This window comes from Struthio camelus, chromosome 11 (genome assembly GCF_040807025.1).
Source record: "Struthio camelus isolate bStrCam1 chromosome 11, bStrCam1.hap1, whole genome shotgun sequence".
Taxonomy (NCBI): Eukaryota; Metazoa; Chordata; class Aves; order Struthioniformes; family Struthionidae; genus Struthio; species Struthio camelus.
The window spans coordinates 7,274,068-7,291,800 of NC_090952.1; the positions used below are offsets into that span (position 1 = coordinate 7,274,068).

General features: G+C 45.5%; 1 protein-coding gene across 1 annotated transcript in view; it reads right to left on the reverse strand.

Moving 5' to 3' along the window:
• The window catches only part of RLIM (ring finger protein, LIM domain interacting), a 14,836-nt gene extending 8,460 nt beyond the window's left edge, over window positions 1-6,376 (reverse strand). The window contains exon 1 of the mRNA XM_068956912.1: window positions 6,146-6,376. The gene's annotated coding sequence lies outside the window, so the exon portion shown is untranslated. The remainder of the gene's footprint in view (window positions 1-6,145) is intronic.
• Window positions 6,377-17,733: the final 11,357 nt, after the last annotated feature.

Consider the following 17,733-nt stretch of genomic DNA (forward strand, 5'->3'; position numbering starts at 1 on the left):
AGGGAAATATTCTTTAGCAGTTGAATATCCAGACACATTAACTGCAGTGAATATTTAATTGGTGTTCCCATCCTCTGACAAGTCAGCAAAGTACCTTCCCTGCAGTTACGCTCCAACAGTCTCAGAGACTCCAGAGCACAAACGACTAGCTGTCTCACCACCACTGCTGCAGACTGCAGTGTGGAAAATAGTAAGCCTGTAATACAACAAGTATCATTCAATACGTTTTTCTTTTCCTCCCCAAGAGAAGGTAACATTATGCTCTCTTGGATAGAAATAGTTTAAAAATACTAGATATTCCCTCAATACTGCAGAGTTACCATTCTTATCATACCCAATACAAGAGACTTTACATTTCCCCATAGGTCAAGGTGTGTGTAAATTAAAGCAATTTGTCAGGAATTTACTACTGCTCAAAAAAAAAAAAAAACCCAGCTGGACAGCCAGCCGTGATAAAATACTTGCGTTGTCCATTCGCCTTCAACAGTAATAGCGTGCCTCTCCATATTGCTTACCCTTTACAGAGTAAAAATTCTTCCCAGAATAAGTACTAGTGGACCAAATGACAAAGTGGCAATCCACTAGGTCGTTCCCCTTCAAAAATATATTAAATAGGCCCTGATAGCATTTATCTGTGTTGAATACCAGGGCACTACCTTAGCCTGCACTCCTGTTTTTTTAATTTAAATAAAATGTACATAAAATAATTAGACTCCTCATTAAACCAACTAGATACAACTTATAAGATGTGTCAAACTCAAAAGTCACTCTTTGGTAGGGCTAAAATAAAACCTAATACCTTAAAATTATAATCTTCATTAGATATACAAGGCAAGTCTCAAAAATTTTAACAGGAGAAAGGCACTTACACTAGTTAAACCACAGAAGTAGCTCCTACTTACGAGCTGGCTGGGCAACAAAAACCTCTTCATGAAAAATGACCCCGTCTAGGTACTACTGATACTTCAATGCTACATGAAAATTTGCCGTGCCCTGTACATTAGGAACATTTCCTGAATTACCTCACGTCCCAGCAACGTAACTAACACTTTTGCGTATACAAAAAGGATGGCAATATAAATGTTTTGTAGATGTGCTCAGCAGAAAGCTAATTTCTCAGTTATGATTCATAACCTCATCTTAATTAGGTAGAGCACCTTGCCTACTGCCAGTCTACAGAAGTTATCAAACTCTTTGACTAAAAGAAGCAACACCACAGTGGAAGCCAGAAATGCTCTTTATTTTCTGTTTTGACTTGTTTCTGATTAACTCTTTTTTCAAGTTTTCCCTGAACATGCACACCTGTGCACCTCCAAGGTTTTAGATCTCCAGTAGAAGTACAACAGAGTGGCCTGTTCAAAGCCCTTTCCAGGAACTCTGACTTCAGCAGCTCTAACATACCATCCCGGTTGGCAGGATCAAAACCCAGCCAGCAGCCTCTGCAACTCCATTTCTCAAATGACACAGAACAGGAGCTAGAACCAGCAGTGATGCTACTCCAGGCTCTCTAGGCACTAACAGAAGCAACTGCACTCGCAGTACTTTTTCCCCCTGCCAAGTCTAACAACTAGTTTTTCCTAAAAGAATTAAAAGGGGAAGAACAATTTCCGTGCTAATCAGTACCCAAAACTGGCAGAAAGTAGGACATGACATGAACTATATTTTTTTCCATCTTAAATATTGCGTCATTCAAGCCTGCAAGCTCAAAAGCAAAAACCGACTGAAAGAGAATCCTACCATTAATAGAAAAAAATACCCCACACTAGTGAAACAGATACCTACTTGTGTCATATATGGAGCTCCAGCAAGTCATTTTTTCTTCTTTTTGTGCAGGGACACAAGCCTGATGTGATCAAAGTGAAGACTTTGATGGCATAGGAACAATTCACTAATATACATCTTAGAAACTACAACAAGTAACAATTTCTCTAGTTTTCAAAGTTGTATCATGAATTTTGGATACATTCTTTTTCTGTTACTTTTGCTTTCTACAGATAGCCTGACTGAAGCTGATGAACAGATCTACACTTTTACCAGATTTTATAAAGGTACCACAAAATTTAAATGCTCAAGAATTCCCTATGTCCTCTTTGCCTGAAAAAATATTGTAGAATACATACCACTTTTGGAAAATTGAAAGCAAATTTTGTCTTCTATACAGTGTTCTGTATAAACTGCTGTAAGAAACTAAATGCTAGCTTAATAAGGCATGTTAAACATGGATTCAGCTATTTCACTGCCCCAGCGTGTTTCAAAACAAAGGCCATAAAAGATGTAATTTTGAACATACATTTTGAACTATAGAAAGTAGACGAATACTTTTGCAGAACAGTTGCAAAAAATTCCAGAGAACTAGAGAAAAAAAAAAAAAGAGAAAGAAAAAAAGAATGCATACTTCAATAGGAAAAGCTGTTGAGATAAAAAAAGAAAAAAACCCTAAACACTATCAAATGTAGCATCCAATCCTGAGAAGTCAAAAAGAACTAATGAAATTAGGTATGGAATCCTACCTGTCTCTGAGAGTCCTACAGCATTTAATGGCACAAGAGCCATCTTACTCCTAAAAATTCCCAGTTCAAAGAGAACTGGTTAAAGAAAAAAAAACAAAAGAAAACTCAGTTTTCCAATTTTATCTTCAACGTGAAACGGTGGAGGTTACCAATCCCAGAATTGAACATGTGGAGCGAAGGTGCAGTTCTGAAAATAAAATGCACTAAAAACTGTCAACACCAAGGGCTTAAGCTTTTATCGCTCGCACTTATTAAAACAATATCTTTTGCAAAGAAGTTGAAAATAAGATTACGATAGTACTGCCTTCTGTTCTCAGGTTCAGGTGATACCACAAAAGAGAATCCTCAGCATACACAAGCTATCATGAGTTTCCAGCACTGGAAGAGGAGTCTCACAAAATGGCGCGCTCTTCTTCCAGCAGCGAGCTTCCTGCTAGGTCAGCAAGCAAGGGCCCGCTCTGAAGCTTGAAGGAAGAAGTAGTACTGCTGTATGCAAGCAACAAGTGTTGACGCTGAAAGACAGAGCAGTATGAATAGGATGTTTTCCAAGGGAGCTGTACCCACAAAACTGATGACCACCATGTAGTAGGCAGATGTCTGAAGAAACAAAACTTCTGGTTAATGAAAGCACTAAATCAATCATAACCCACTGAGTTTCAATTAAAGAAAAACCCTACTCTAACTCTACTACTGAATCCCATTGTCTCCATGAAACTGTTGCTAACAGCTTCTACTGAAAGTAAAAGGCCAGTTTAACAATGACTATTACTACAACCACAACCCACACAGGAATTCTGATACAAGGATTTTTTTGTTGCTCATGTCTAGTACCTAACAAATATAAAAATGAAAAATAAAATTAAGTAAAACTCATTTGAATTTAAACACGTCTCTAAGACTGCAAGTTCCTTTCTGATGACTAAGGTAGGCAGGCTCAAGCATTTCATTAACAACATTACATGCACATACACCTTGCATACTGAAATTAACACTGCTCTAAGGTAATGCTCTTAAGTTACTAAGTTTAGAGAAAGTAAACGTGCACTGACTTTTGTTACATATTCAATTATTATTAGCTGCTCTTACAAAACTGTGCAACTTTTCAGCCCTCACTAAGAAACGGAGCTTCCACAATCTGGATCAGTGCAAAAAACCCACCAAACCTAATAGCTAGCGCCTGGACAATACGATGGAGATACAGCCTCCTGTGCTTCTGATGTTCTTCATTGCAGCCAGGAGTCTTTTCAAAAGCAAAATGGAGTCTCTGTGATGCTACTAGCTATTCTGCACATCGAAGGAAGATCCTCTCTCTAAGCTATTACACTGCTACACTATATTCAAGTATTGTTTTTGAGATACACAGGACCATCATATTAAGATATCTCGAGGACAGGGATGTTCATGTTTTGTTTTACCCCTTCGAGGCTATGCTTTTTCAAGTTAAAGAGTCATGAAGACTGAGACTAAAAGGTACATTGCAATATATCAGCTTATACACACTCATAAACTTAGATAAATACCTTATATTCTTGTTAATGTTTTAATACACGGACACTGAATTCTCTACCAAAAAAAAAAATAGAGCAGCTTAATAACATATACTAAACAACATACCTTTAAATTGGACTTAAATGCAATCTTTAGGCTCTGTTACACAAAGTTATGTTAAGCTACAGCTGTAAAAAAAAAAACGTGCAAAACCTCCACCACAACTACAAGCATTCTATCAAGATCAAGGAATTTATTTTGATAGATTCCTATGGGGAAGAGCACTACAGGAATAAGCTATTCAAGTACCTTGATATGTAAGTGCTCTACAAATGTCTCCATTTAGGGACCACACTGCCCCTTCCCCTAAAAATACAGATACAAAGAGACACATAATGGAGGCCAAACACTTGTAACACTGTTTTCCAGCGTACCTTGGTATGTCTATGAATTTATTAATATGGAGTATAAATACAATACGAATGACAATCACTGCATGCTAAAAAGACGCTGGTGCGGTTATTTCAGAGACAAACACTTATACAGTCAGAACTGCTGATGAAAAGAATGTTGCAACTACCATGCTTTTGCGGTCTGACATAATGAGAACATCTTAATTTAACAGCATGTGGTGTTTTCCCCTTGTCATGAGCAGGCAAGACAGAATTTCCAAGCTATAATTCTTTTTGTTCCAAAATGGTAAACCTGTACAAGGAATACAGTCATTTTAGGTGCTAGTTGACCACTACAACAAAACTAAGCATCAGACACCCAATTAAGATAATTAACTGCACAAGCAGCAGCCAACTGTTTATTTTTCAAAAAGACTTGTCAAGTCACTGCAATTAAAATCCAGGGACAATTTGGTATTGGAGCTTCTTTAGCATTTTTATGATGACTTCCAACTTGAAATTAACCAGTAATTGACAATCTGGATAGGGGAAATAAATCAGATGCATGACTGTACTATTTGGATACAATCCAGTTTGAAGGCTTGTTTACTCAAAGACAAGCTTCTCTGGATAAAGCCTGCATCTTCTCAAAAAACAGTGAAACTAAAGCTATTCAAAAAATACAGTATTTTTTTGTGAAACTTTTTGGCAGGCTTGCTGTTCTACACAATAAGATCAAATTGCATAAAAAAAATAATAATTACACACACTACAACCAGATATTACTCCCTCATTAAAGATCACTGAAAATAAAAGTAATATACGTGCAGTGCTCTTGACCACGGTTTTGAAACACGGTAAACAAAAACCCTAAATGTCAGCAAAAAGTATTAAAAAAAAAAAAAGGGAAGGCGGGACTCACACACGGGAAGGTAAGGTGACAGAGCAAAGATGACGTGACTAAGCGCAGAGAAATTAACAGGACAGGAACGGCAAACATCACAGATTTTAACAGGTCGCAGTTAAAGACCCTTATAGGAGAGGCAGCAGTACAAACTCCCTTTGCCCCTCTCCCAAAACAGTGTTTCTTGTCTCCAGTCACAGGAGGGTGAACTGAAAACCCGGTCCTGAAGAACTACGAATCCTCCAGGAGGCACTAAGCGGTACGGCGAGGCCCAGGGCAGTGGCTGTAATTCCTCCCCCTACTCCCTTCAACCCCCTCTCCGAAAAGGGCCTGGTTGTGATTCCTCTGCCAGCCCAGCCGGCTCCCCAGACGGTGCGGGGCCCAGCGGCCCTTCCCGAGGCGGGAGCGCAAACCTCCTCCGGCTCCAGACGGAGGCAAGAGCCCGCGCCGCTTCGGCGAGAGGCCGCTGCCGCACACCGGCGGAGACGGCGGGGGAAAAGCCCCCGGCGGCCACAGGCCAGGCCCGTCTAGGGGGGAGCCGGGGAGGGAGGAGGAGGAGGGCGGCGGCGGCGCCCCGGGCACACCCGCCCGCACACCGCCATCACCGCCCCTGGCTCCAGCACGGCACCCCGCTCCGCCTCTGCCGCCGCCGCCGGACGCTTTCGGCCTCCGCGGCCCCGCGTAGCCACGAGCCGCCCGGCCCGGCCCGGCCCCCCGCAGCCCGCCCGGCCCCGCGCCAGCGCCGGCCGCCCCGGGCACCGGGAGGAGGAGGCCGCCGCCGCCCCCCTTGGGCCTGGGCCTCTCCCTTCTCCAGGCCATTTTGAACGCCCGCCTCCGGCCTCGATACTCACCGCCCGCCGCCGCCGCCTCCCCAGCTCTCGCTCCGCTGCTCTCCCCGGTCCTCAGCGGGCTCGGTGCCGGCTCGCCCCGCTCCGTCCGTCCCCAAACAGTCGCAACGGCTCCCTCCCTCCCTCCCCTCTCAGGCGGCCATTTTCTGCTCCATTGTTACCAAGGAACGGGGGCCCGGAAGCGGCCGCCGACAGCGGAAGTGAAGGCGAGGGCGCGCCTGCGCATGCGCCGCCTCCCGCCCAGGGGCGGGAGGGGAGAAGCGCGGCCTAACGAGCGGAGCGTGGAGGACCGCGCGGATAGAGCGGCCCTGGGGGTGGCGGGGGGGGGAAACGAGTGCCTGCCGCCATTTTGAAGAGGGGCAAAGGCTGCGAGCGGGAGTGGGGCTGGTCGGCGGCGGCGGCCGCCGCCCCCTTGCCCGCAACGGCCCGCGGGCGCGGGCTGACGGGGGCGCCCGGGGCTCCGCGGTGGCGGCGAGCGGGGCCGGAGGGCGCGGGAGCGGCGGCGGCGCCCGCGTCCCGCCGCCGGCGAAGCCTGCGCGCAGCGGGGGCCATTTCAGAGCGCGGCGGCCGGGGCCCTGGGGGCGCCCCGGGAATGGCGGGCAGCGGGGCGGGAGGCCGAGGCTGGCGAGGCAGTTGGCGGCTGTCGCCGGCCGTGGGCTGCCCCTCCGCCGCGGCCCCTCGCCCCGGCCCTCACGGCCGAACGGGGCACGGGCTGCCCAGCTCCTTGGTCAAGCGCTTTGTCATCCATTAGAGACAACTGTCGCACCGTGCAAAAGCTGGATGTGCCTGTCTTAACGTTGTTAGCCCTAAATGCTGGCCCTGCCATGTGCTATGAACCTGTTTTTGGTTTTGATTTGCTTTTTTTTCTTCAATAAAACAAATTTCTCCGCAGTGCCTCCCCTCCCACTGAAACTATAAATCCCACCTAGGCTGCTTCCCGGATAAGCGCGTCTCCCTTGTGACATCCTAGCAGAGGAGGAAAATCGGGAATCGATAAGACACAGTGGGAAGAAAAGCGTGGCTGAGAAGAAGTAGGGCAGCAAAGACCAGGAGAGAAAAAACTAGTCTCGATTTTTTTGAGCCCGAGGGGGCTGGAGTGCCCTGCTGACCATAGTTCAAGGAGAGGGAAACGGCAAGGCTTTGCAGGCTTGTCTCCAATAGAGGAAAGAAGGGATTCCCTCAAAATCCAGAAAGATCCCACTGGCCTAACTTAAAAATATCTCAAAAAGGACCTAGGAAAAATCAAACAGAGGTGATATCCAAGAAACTCATCTTCAGTTTTAGGCAAGATGCAATGCATGGAGGAAAGAGATTTCTGGAGATTTGCGTGGTTTCAGGAAGACCACGCTGGTTCTTTGCTTTTCTCCGTTTGTTTATTACAACAGTAGTGAGATTACTGTCAAGTTTAGGGGTGGGTTGCATTTAAAATTCATTGAAACTGAAATGGGAAAGAAGACACAGGCCCAACGTTTAATGTAAATGAGGTGTTTTTAAGTGCTCACAGTTTGAATGTTTGCACTCGGGTTTGAGAGCTGAAGCCCAGGAACAGTGTTTGTGCTGGGGAACAGAGCGGTCTGTTACGGGGCGTATTCCTCACCAGTTTTACTCCCTACACCGTGGCACCCGCAAAGGGAACGGATTAGAAACACGCTGAAACTAAGGTCCCGATGCCAAAATTACCAGTACTGGAGAGCTGCGGTCCCGGTTTCTTCTGGATCAGATGTAGCTATCCGACTACGTTTTTCTTGCATTGGCCAGAGGACAAAGCACGGAAGTTTAGGCCAGCTGCAGGAGGGTAGACGATACCTGATACGGCGTGGACTCGGCGTGACAGAGAGTCGATACCTAATCCGACATCAAACCTGCTGACAGGAGGTTAACCTGTTACATGCTCAAAATCAAATTGGAGCTGGGAGAGTGAGTTTAAATCAGATCAGTGCTTTGCATCGTGGCTGCGATATCGATCCTGCATGACGGCTGGATTTAGTGGAGGGTCAAACCGTCACTTAGCAGATCTGATCGTACTGTGCAATGTGAGTGAAATTTCAAAAAAAAAAAAAAAGGAAAAAGTAAATTTAATGCCACAAAAAAATCGCAGCTTTAATGAGCTGAAGTTTTTGTTATTGGCAAAAGTTGCGTTGCTTATATAGAGCTGTTCCTGACATACAACAAACTGATTTTTCTCTGTAGACGGTGCCCCTGTCACTGGCAGATGCCAGCGGCTGGAAAAACTGTATCCCGTGAAGAGAGAAAGGCTGGGGGAGCGTGTGTGTAAACTTCTAATTTTCGTCAGCCATCTTTGACACAGCCAAAAAATTAATTCCACTGTAAAACATCAATAATTCAGGCACCAGATGATCCGCACACAATCGATGCACTTTATCATGAAAGGCTTTGTGCTGCCGATTGACAAGGCAGCCACTGAGGGCGAGTATTGGCAATTAGTGAATCAAGAGGATGCCTGTCGGGGTACTCAGCTGAAAGACCTCCAGGAACGGTAACGAAATAGGTGACGCAACTGTGACAAAGCGATTCAGGCATTAAAGTGAATCCTGTATTTTCTCCCTTGCCTCGTTGAATGGCGGACGAGGTCACGGTGGGATAAAAGTGGCTTTGTGATACACCGGTAAGCTATGCAGCAAAATATTAGGCATTACTGAGCAATGCCTGGGGAGAAGGAGCGTATCGTAGCGTTCAAACTGAGGGCAAAGATGATGGTTCGCGCTCCTGGAACGGCCTCAGCATATTTTATGATCTCACCTGGCAAGCAATTTTATTCATTTGTCTCTTTCCCTCAATAAAACGCATTTCGTTGATTAATTTTCCTGAAAGTCTTGCAGCCCATCGAATGAAAAGCAGCAGAAGAATAAAACGCGTTTTTCATTACTTCTGCGGGTGAGTTCAGACGCTTAAGGCAGACGTTTGGCGGTTTGCTGGGAGACGAAGGCCCAGCGACGCGCAGCGGCGGCGGGTGACTTCGGCTGACTCGCGCTCAGTTGCAGCACGAAAAACGTCCAGCTAGGGCCTGGGGCCGACCAGGAGGGACGAGCGCCTCCCTCCCCACCTCAGCAAGAACTGGTGACGTTTATTTGCAGGTGTCGTCACAGGGTCGAGCAGGTGCGGAATAAGCTCTGGTCCTTCAGAGCCACTCACTGGATGTCAGCGTCCCGTGGATATGAACGGCATTTAATGGCTTGTGCCCACGTACCTCCTTGGCAGCGTTGAAAACGTGAGGCTCAGTGGAGCAGTGTATTTCAGAGAGTTTGTAGGAGGAGGAAACATCTTTGCATAGAGAACTTTCCAGTATAGGGAGAAAACCCAAAAGCTATAGCAAAAGCATGGCGCAATTCATCTTTAAGTGTTTTCGATTTGATAATGTATGTATAGCGAAAGAGAATTACAACACTTTTCCATGGTAAGTTTAATGTCTTTTCCTTTCAATGAGGGTAAACAAATTTGCTTTCAAATCCCCCAGAGTGTTAAAAACTGGTTATATGGAATGCAGGGATAGATGAGAAAAATGGGGGGTTTTTTTGTCTAAAAAGGTATTAAAATAATATATTCACAATATAGATAAGGAATAATCCAAATGCAGTGAGGCAGAGTAAAATTTGAATCTCTGGGGAGTTTCTAAAGCTGAAGCAAAAAAAAAAAAAGACTTGACAAATTCAAATCCTTGTATACTCGAAGTATTAGCAGAGCCAGATACTAAACAGGTAAATGAAGTCAATTTACTCTAATGTGGCAGCCTGGAACAAGCTGAAGAAGAAGCCTAAGGATATAACTTTGCTCTTTTCTCTGTGTCAATACTGACCGCGTTGCTTTACCATGCGGTAACAGGCCTTTCCCTGGATCAGACAAGTGGATGGAGGTTCACTTTTTTTTTTTCTTTTTTTTGGGATGGGAGGACAGAGGTTTATGTCTTATGACTATGGCAAAGTATTTTCCATTCAAACAATATCTCCGGAGGATATTCAAGTTGGTCACTTTTAAATCAGACAATCTGGCATCCAAGAATTTTAAAGAGCTGGAGGAGGTGATCTTTGCACCTTAAAGAGGGATTTTTAATAGTTTTCAGTGATTTGCCAGATTTGCAAGTTCAGATCGGAGACTTCCTTGTTAGGCAGCGCCGCACTCTCAAGAGACCGTGCCGGATTCACTCAGGTGCCGTCCCTGCACAGCGAGCGCATTAATCCCCAGCCAGCTTGGAGAGCGGGCAGAACAAGCACAAGCCTGTCTGCAAAAGAGCAGGTAGCTCCATCGCGTTTTGCAATAACGCAGGGGACTACAAAAGACTCAAGTAAAGGCTGAGCCCTGTTTGGATGGCAAAACCTGGGGGGCAATGTATGGCCTTTACTTGAGCAAACGTGGTGCATCATGCTGATCAAACGTCATGCTGACGACGATTCCAAGCGAAATAACGTTGGGTTGATGAGAGGCTTTGCTAATAAATCATTTCAAGAAGATATGGTGACATTATGAAAATTAGGCTTTGTCAAGTTAACCAGATACCTTTCTTAATATCATAGTTCAAGGGAGTAGTGCTGATATAATAAACCTTCAGTCAGTAAGACATTCGATCTTGTCTTTCACAATATTTTGATTAAGAAATAGGAACAATGTAAGTCACTATGACAAATATTAATTGGATTGAAAACTTACTGATACATCTCAAAACGTAATGGTAAGCAGAATCATCGCCGAGCCAGGCACGGAGCCCTTCTTGCTGGTTCTGAGCCCCATACAACTTCATGGACAACCAGTGACCTGATGGAAAAAATAAAACCATGACTGATAACCTGCAGGTGCACAGAAGTTAGGGGCAGGTCACTGATATAAAAATCTAATGTGGATCAGTTAATGAGCTGAGCTTAGGTTAAAAAAAACATGTTTTTCAGTGCCGCTAGCTGTAAAGTCATTGGCCTAAGACTAGAGGCTGGACTCCAGGATGGGTGACGAAGGAATAGAAAACAGTGATTCACAAAAGAAATAATCAGCCAAATGTGAAGTCCCAATATTCTGCTGTGACAAAAGGAGCTGATGCTTCCTTGGAAGCAGAAAAGGGGAGATACTGAGGAAGACGAGGGAGGTTTCACCACCTCTGCTATGAACAGGAGGGCAAATACTGCTGGACTCCAGCAGCGAGCTCGGGTCAAGGGAGACTTCCCCAAGGGCTGGGAACCCACCGTGGTGCGAAACACCCAAGGAGCACGGGGTGTTTAGAGTCACAAACAGAAGAAAACACTAAACTCAGTCTTGTGAGAAGCTCCACGGCAGATGGAGCAAAGGGATAGCAATATTCAGTAGCTGGGCATCAGACCTATGTGGATATACACTCAAATATTTTGAGGAAAGTTGGAAACAGTCCACCCACAATTCACCTACTGCAGCAGAGTCTCCATCGCTGAAGAAACACTGGGAATACTTGATGAGGTTTTTTTTTTTTTTTCCCTCTAGTTTGAGCAAGAGTTAATCCAAAGGAATCCGGTGGCCTTTGTTAGGCGGCAATTCAGAGCAGGTTATTAGAGCAGCTCCTTCTAGACTTAGCTTCTGAGTAAGTACAGAAACACTGTCACTGTTCGTAGGCCTAACATTACCAGCATGAGCCACAGCTGCCCTAAAAAACACAAGCCACAGGGCAATCAGCACCTGCAGAAGACAACCCCCCAAACATCCCTCTGACAGTTGCTGCCACGCTTCTTGCTTTAACTCTGTGCTGTAAGAGCAGTACTAGCCACGGAAAAACTTAGGCGTGCTATAAGACAAGAGTAACACCAAATAACAGCCGCTTTTATTGCTCTCCCTTGGCATTTTGACAGTATTGTGTCCCTGCTGGTTTTCAGTTATTATTGAGGGGAGGCAAGGGTCCTGGGGAGGCTTTATGTTTTATGTGTTTGTTGTTTCGTGTTGAAATTCTAGAATGGCGGTTTTTTAAGTACCGCTTTTTCAAAATTCTTAAGAGAAAAATCGGAGAAAGAAAAAGGGGGAAACACAGGATGGGGTGGGGGCCACTAACGGAGGAAAGAGACATCTTTCCCAGACATTTTCCTATTCAGTGTTGATGGTTGCCCTCTTGTGATCATCAGAAACACAGTTTTGGTGGTCACTCACCGATCCTGATAGTGGGGCTCCATTTCTAACATCTCGTATGTCGCCAGAGAGCGCATAAATGACTTTTTGGATTGATGTCTGGCTAATTACATGAGTAGCAGGGGGGACCCATAGTGGGTTTGTGCCTATTCTTTTTTGCAGCTGTTTCAATGGCAAATGATAATTCCTCGCTCAATGTTTTGCTCTTTCTGGGAATTTAAAAATAACTTGCCTAATGAAGCAGTGCTAAGCGGCTCATATGTCCAAACAGATAGGAGTGAAACGCTTCAGTTTATAATGCAAAGGCGTCTGCAGTGGCAGTGCCTTTGAACATGTCCCCCAAGGCTATTTTTCAAATAATCCGTGGGCTGACTGAAATAAATGCAGAAAGAGAATTCAGAGAAACACTGAAGAATCGCGTCAAAGGGTCTGGGGCTTGGGAAGACGTTTCTGGATGAGCCGTAAGCCGTCCCATCTTATGACATCCTTTCGGCAGAGCCATTTAATGACTGTGTTCGGGGCAGGGTCTGAAGTACGTGTTCTAGAGCGGGGACAGCTAGGCCGTGTAGGAAAGACGTGGTGCTTACTGATGCTTTACAGAGGTCCGTGAATCTGGGCTCCTTGTCGCCAGTTAGAGCAAGAGAAGCCGAGGCAAAGAGTGATGAAAAAGCCCATCCAGGGGCACCCACCCAAGCATGAGCAGAGCTGCAAACCGTAGGTTTCAGTTTCTCCCCCCAAAACGCCTTGTTTTGTTAATTGTCTGTGGTATTCTATCTGCTGTACCCACTGAGACCAGATTTATCCCACCCAACTCATGGACAGAGGCTTTACTCACCTTAACTTAAGATGGCAATTCAGCAGTGCAGTTCGGCCCCTCCGCAGCTCCTCTTCGCTCACGAAGCCCATCCCTGAGCACCTCCTCTTCCTCCCCTGCCTTGCCAGCAAGGCTGCCTGTCCCCTGTGCAAGCCCTCCTGCGGTTCACCCTGCCTAGTGTGTAGCGGCTAAACCCCTCCACAAGGCACCCAAGGGGGAGGTAGGAAAGGAGTGGGGTCAACTTCTTTGTAGGAGGTGATCAATGTTTTGGATTGAGAAACTTCCACACAGGAAGAAAGGAGAGGTCTAGGATGTCTGAGCTTGTAGCCTCTGTCTGCAAAGAGACTTTGCGAGTCACAGTTTCACCAGAGTGAAAGTCTCTGGAGCGGTGGTTTGGTGAGGGAGGCTACAAAGATCAGCCATGGGCACCTCTGCCTCAACAGGACAGGACACCTGAGACCTGCCGAGGACAAACAGCCATCTCTTTCCAAGAGTCGCTGCAGAAATGACTACAAAAATAAGTGGGGGATGATATGCTGGGAAGCAAAAGTCCAACGAAAAGGCAGGCATGGGGTCTGGAGAGACACTTAGCTTCTTACTTTTGGCCACGACTGGAGACAGAAGCTCTTCCCCTTCCCACTTCTAGCTTTCTTAGGCTCTTGGATTGATTCTAAACATTATTGTTTTCTTGTTCTTTGGAATTAAATCATTTACACTGTACGTCCTTGAGGTTTCAAGCTTAGTTCTGCTGGTGCCATAATGCTTATCAGAGAGTAAATGTTGTTTTCTTCTAATATATCAATGATAAAATCCTTTATTCCCCAGCTAGATGAATGATTATTACATTCTTCAAATCAATTTTCATTTTTCTTTAATTGCTTCTGATGCCCTTGGCACTGGGGAGTGACAAGGGCTGCACTTCAGCCTAGGAGGCTCACTGGCAACTCAGCAATCTCCTCACCTCCAAGGTAGATTATCGATCTATCATTATAATGAATTTCATGATCTTGGCTTGGACCTCTGAGGACATTGTCCATAGCTATTGCCAATGCACCAAATGTCATGGCAGCTCCGCATGCAAATTTTATATGCGTGCACACACACACACACACACACACACACACACACACACACGGAGGAAATTGAGGCTTTGCAATCTTACAAAATTGCATTGGAAGCTTCCTACCCAGAAACCTTCATTTCCTGATGCCCTGTTCCAAAACTAAAAACAAGCCATTTCCAGAAACTGTTGTGGAACATGCAATATCCAGCGCAATCCAAGCAATGGCACATTTCCTTTCTTGAACTGAAATCTTAACCGGGTTCATAAACCTAGCCCTAAAGTCAGGCTGGTGGTCACTCCTTGCTCAAAAACACATCAGCTCTAACTAATGTGAGCCTTCATCTCAATGTGTTTCCCTGTAGGTCAGCAAACTTGACAGGACTTAGCAATAATTCAGACATTTGCACCTTTCTGTTCTCAAATCCTAACCCTAACTTTCACTAACCTTGACCAAAGCCATACAACGACCGCCTCACTCAGACCAGGAGCTATCCGAGCTCCCGGGGCCTTTCAGAGTCAGTAATAAAACTTACTCCTCCATTCTTTATTGCAATAATCCTGGCATCGTAACCCCAACTGAGAGGGCAAAACCTGGATCACATCAGCATGTACTGATGCTTCTTGTCTATGCAGGCCCTCTTATCAGCCCTGCACATCCCACGTATACACCTTTGTCTTCGTCCCGCACTCTAATCCAAGTCCTCAACCTGCTCTAAAACAGACTTAGGTGCCCCTTAGCTAAAAATTAACCAAAGCCATTAGCCATTCTCATTCTACCTTTCCTGCCCACAGAGGATCTGGCATAAACAAAGCTGTATCAACCTTCTTCTCCCAAATCCAAGGCTTGTGCTTAACTCTGCCTTAGAAATAGCCAGCAGCAGCATGAAGAGGCCAGCTCTGACTGCAGTCCCACAGGCCATGCAAGTTCCACTACTTCTTCCTTTCCTTGACCTCAGTCCCAGCCAGGACTACCAATACCAATCCAAAACTCAATGTACAGAGCTTGCCATAGACACGTTGTGGCCTGTTAGACAACTAACTGTCATCACGCCACTGTGACGGATGGAGCATCCAGCCGCTCCCATTGATCTCATCCTTGTTTCAGCTACCAATATTCTCCAAGTCCTGTCCTCAGCTTACTTCCTTTTTTTAGTCCCCCAATGCCATATTTTAAGCCAGACTTCTCCAATTACACCTTCTTCCAGCACTTGGTCATACTTTTGGAAGACATCTTTCTCCTGAACATCAATTTCAAGAAAATTGGGATCAGGTCGGTTTGCACCTGACGGGGCTCCACCTTTAGCTTCTGATATGCAATAAAGCAGCTAGACCATGGAGATACTGTCCACAACCTCCAGAAATGACCGCAGAGCCCAGTGTTTTTTGTTCTGAGACCTCCAAGCAACAAAGCAATCCCTTTTTGTCTCTCACTGGCGTAGCACTCCCTGTTTTTTCTCCTCTAGGTTAAATGTGTCAGAAATACATTTCGCCTTCTTACAAAATGTGGGGATTTGCTGGGCTAGCCTTGCCAGTGCGGCTGGCCAGCCAGCTGTTAAACCTTTCTCTGGTCTATGTTCATTTTATAACCAAGCCAATTCCTTTGTACCCAGCTCCAAGGAAGGTCCCCTGCTCCAGAAACCCAGTCCCCTAGGGGCAGGTGGCCTGAGCTGATCAGGGTTGTACTAAGATTATATCCATTGGGATTACTACTGTGCATGCTGTAAAATATCAGCTAATTCCTCTGCCACCCTCTTGGAAGACTTGCCGGCAAGGCTGTATGGTCACACTCGGGGGTCCCCAGCAGAGCCTGAGCCTGAGCCTGAGCCTGAGCCTGAGCTCTGCCTTGTAGGTAGCTTTTCCCTCAGCTGCTGCTGTTGCAGCCCACAATTTGGGCTGAATTTTCTCCTCAGGAGGGAAAAATCACTGACAGCACGTCCACACCTTAGGGCCTGACCTCCGATGCCTGCAGATCACTGATCCTTGCCCCTTGCAGCCAGCTCAACATACCATCGCTTTAGCAGCTGCCTCCTAGAAAAATGTGCCCTTATCTCTAAGTCTGCAGTTTATGCTCAGTCTCTTTATTTTCTTTCATATAATCATCAGACATTTCTGCGTTTCGTCGTGATAAATACCAGACTGTTGAATCTCTAGGGCTGCCAAGAAATGCAACTCAGCATAGCACAAATAGAGCTGCTAGTTTTTTTCATTCCTTCCTTTAGTTTAACATTTATTCCTGCTATTGTTGTCCTTAGAAGGATAAATAGGGCTGCATCTTGCTAGCAAGTTGTTCCAAATATATTAGATGAAAGAATAAATAACAAGATGTACCAAAGGCTATGAAGATTAAGTGTATGCTATTGAGATAGTCAAGCAAAGGAGGCGATAATGTGCTATTCATTACACAGGTGCACCAGTGCTCACTACAGGATGAAATTAGATTGACTCATCTGTAGGTCATGTACCTTGTACGGCTCAGAATCGGCAGAGATTTTCTTCTATCTATCTGTGCTGCCAGTGCAGGGAAACAGGAGCACATCAGTCACAGCCCTGCACGCCCTATGAAGGTTTTCTGCGAACACACTGCATTGCACAATGCAAGGCGTGAAGGGTCCCGGTCAGCACAGCTTTGGTACAGCCTCTGAAGGCATCTTTTCTATTTCCACTTTCTAAAAGGCATAGGTTTCGCTTTCCCCTTCTCTCAAAGAAAAAGCTGCAAGACGTGCAACGTGCAAAAAGATCAGAAACACATGGAGTCTGACAGGCAGACTGGTGCGTCCAACATCACCCAAGTGATTTGCTCTGGATCATCATCTGGAAGCACATTCAGTGACGGCGAGCGATCACCTCTAAAGTGATGATACTTTGATGAGCAAAACCAAGTTGCTCAAATGCGCGTGGTTTTCAGCTACAGTAGCTTGTGCTGCATTTTCAGATGGCAGGACATACTGAGCAGCCTGGTTCTGTGTTGCCTATTTTCCTTGATGCCAGAGCCCCCCACTTTGCCAGCCTAGAGCCACCATCCTCGGACATCTTTTGCCACACAACCTAGCTGTAAAATTTCTAGTGCTCTGGCAAACACATCCATTAAGTACTTTTCCCTTTGCAAGTGCATTTGCTGTCTAAAGCTGGATTTATAGGCACCCACCCCTATTCTTTTTTCCCTAAAAAGTCTAGGAGCATAATCTTACATGGGGAGGAGTCTAGAAGTTCTCTAAAGGAATGCTGAGGATACGGAAAAACAAGGTGCAGGTATAGACAAGAAGTAGAGAGGTCTCCTATGTTTCATGCAGGAAAAAAGGATGCAAGATGCAAAATTAAATGGAAACTCCGTTGTACTTGTTTCAGTTCTTCCATCCCCCAGACATGCTGACCAAAATTAGAATGAGATGTCGTTTTGGCTGCCTGGATGATCTCACTGGACTCCCCATCTGAAGGAAAAGCTCCTGACTGGATACCCTCTAGGTATACCTGCTAGCGACTCCCGCTTCAGATGCCAATTGCTTCTTCTTCTGCCATTTAAAATGACTCAATCTGTAAGCTTCAGAAGTAAAATCAGGTCAAGCTCACAGGGCCCATGATACTTTGTGCTGCTACCAGAAAAAGATTTAGATTTTAGCATTGTTT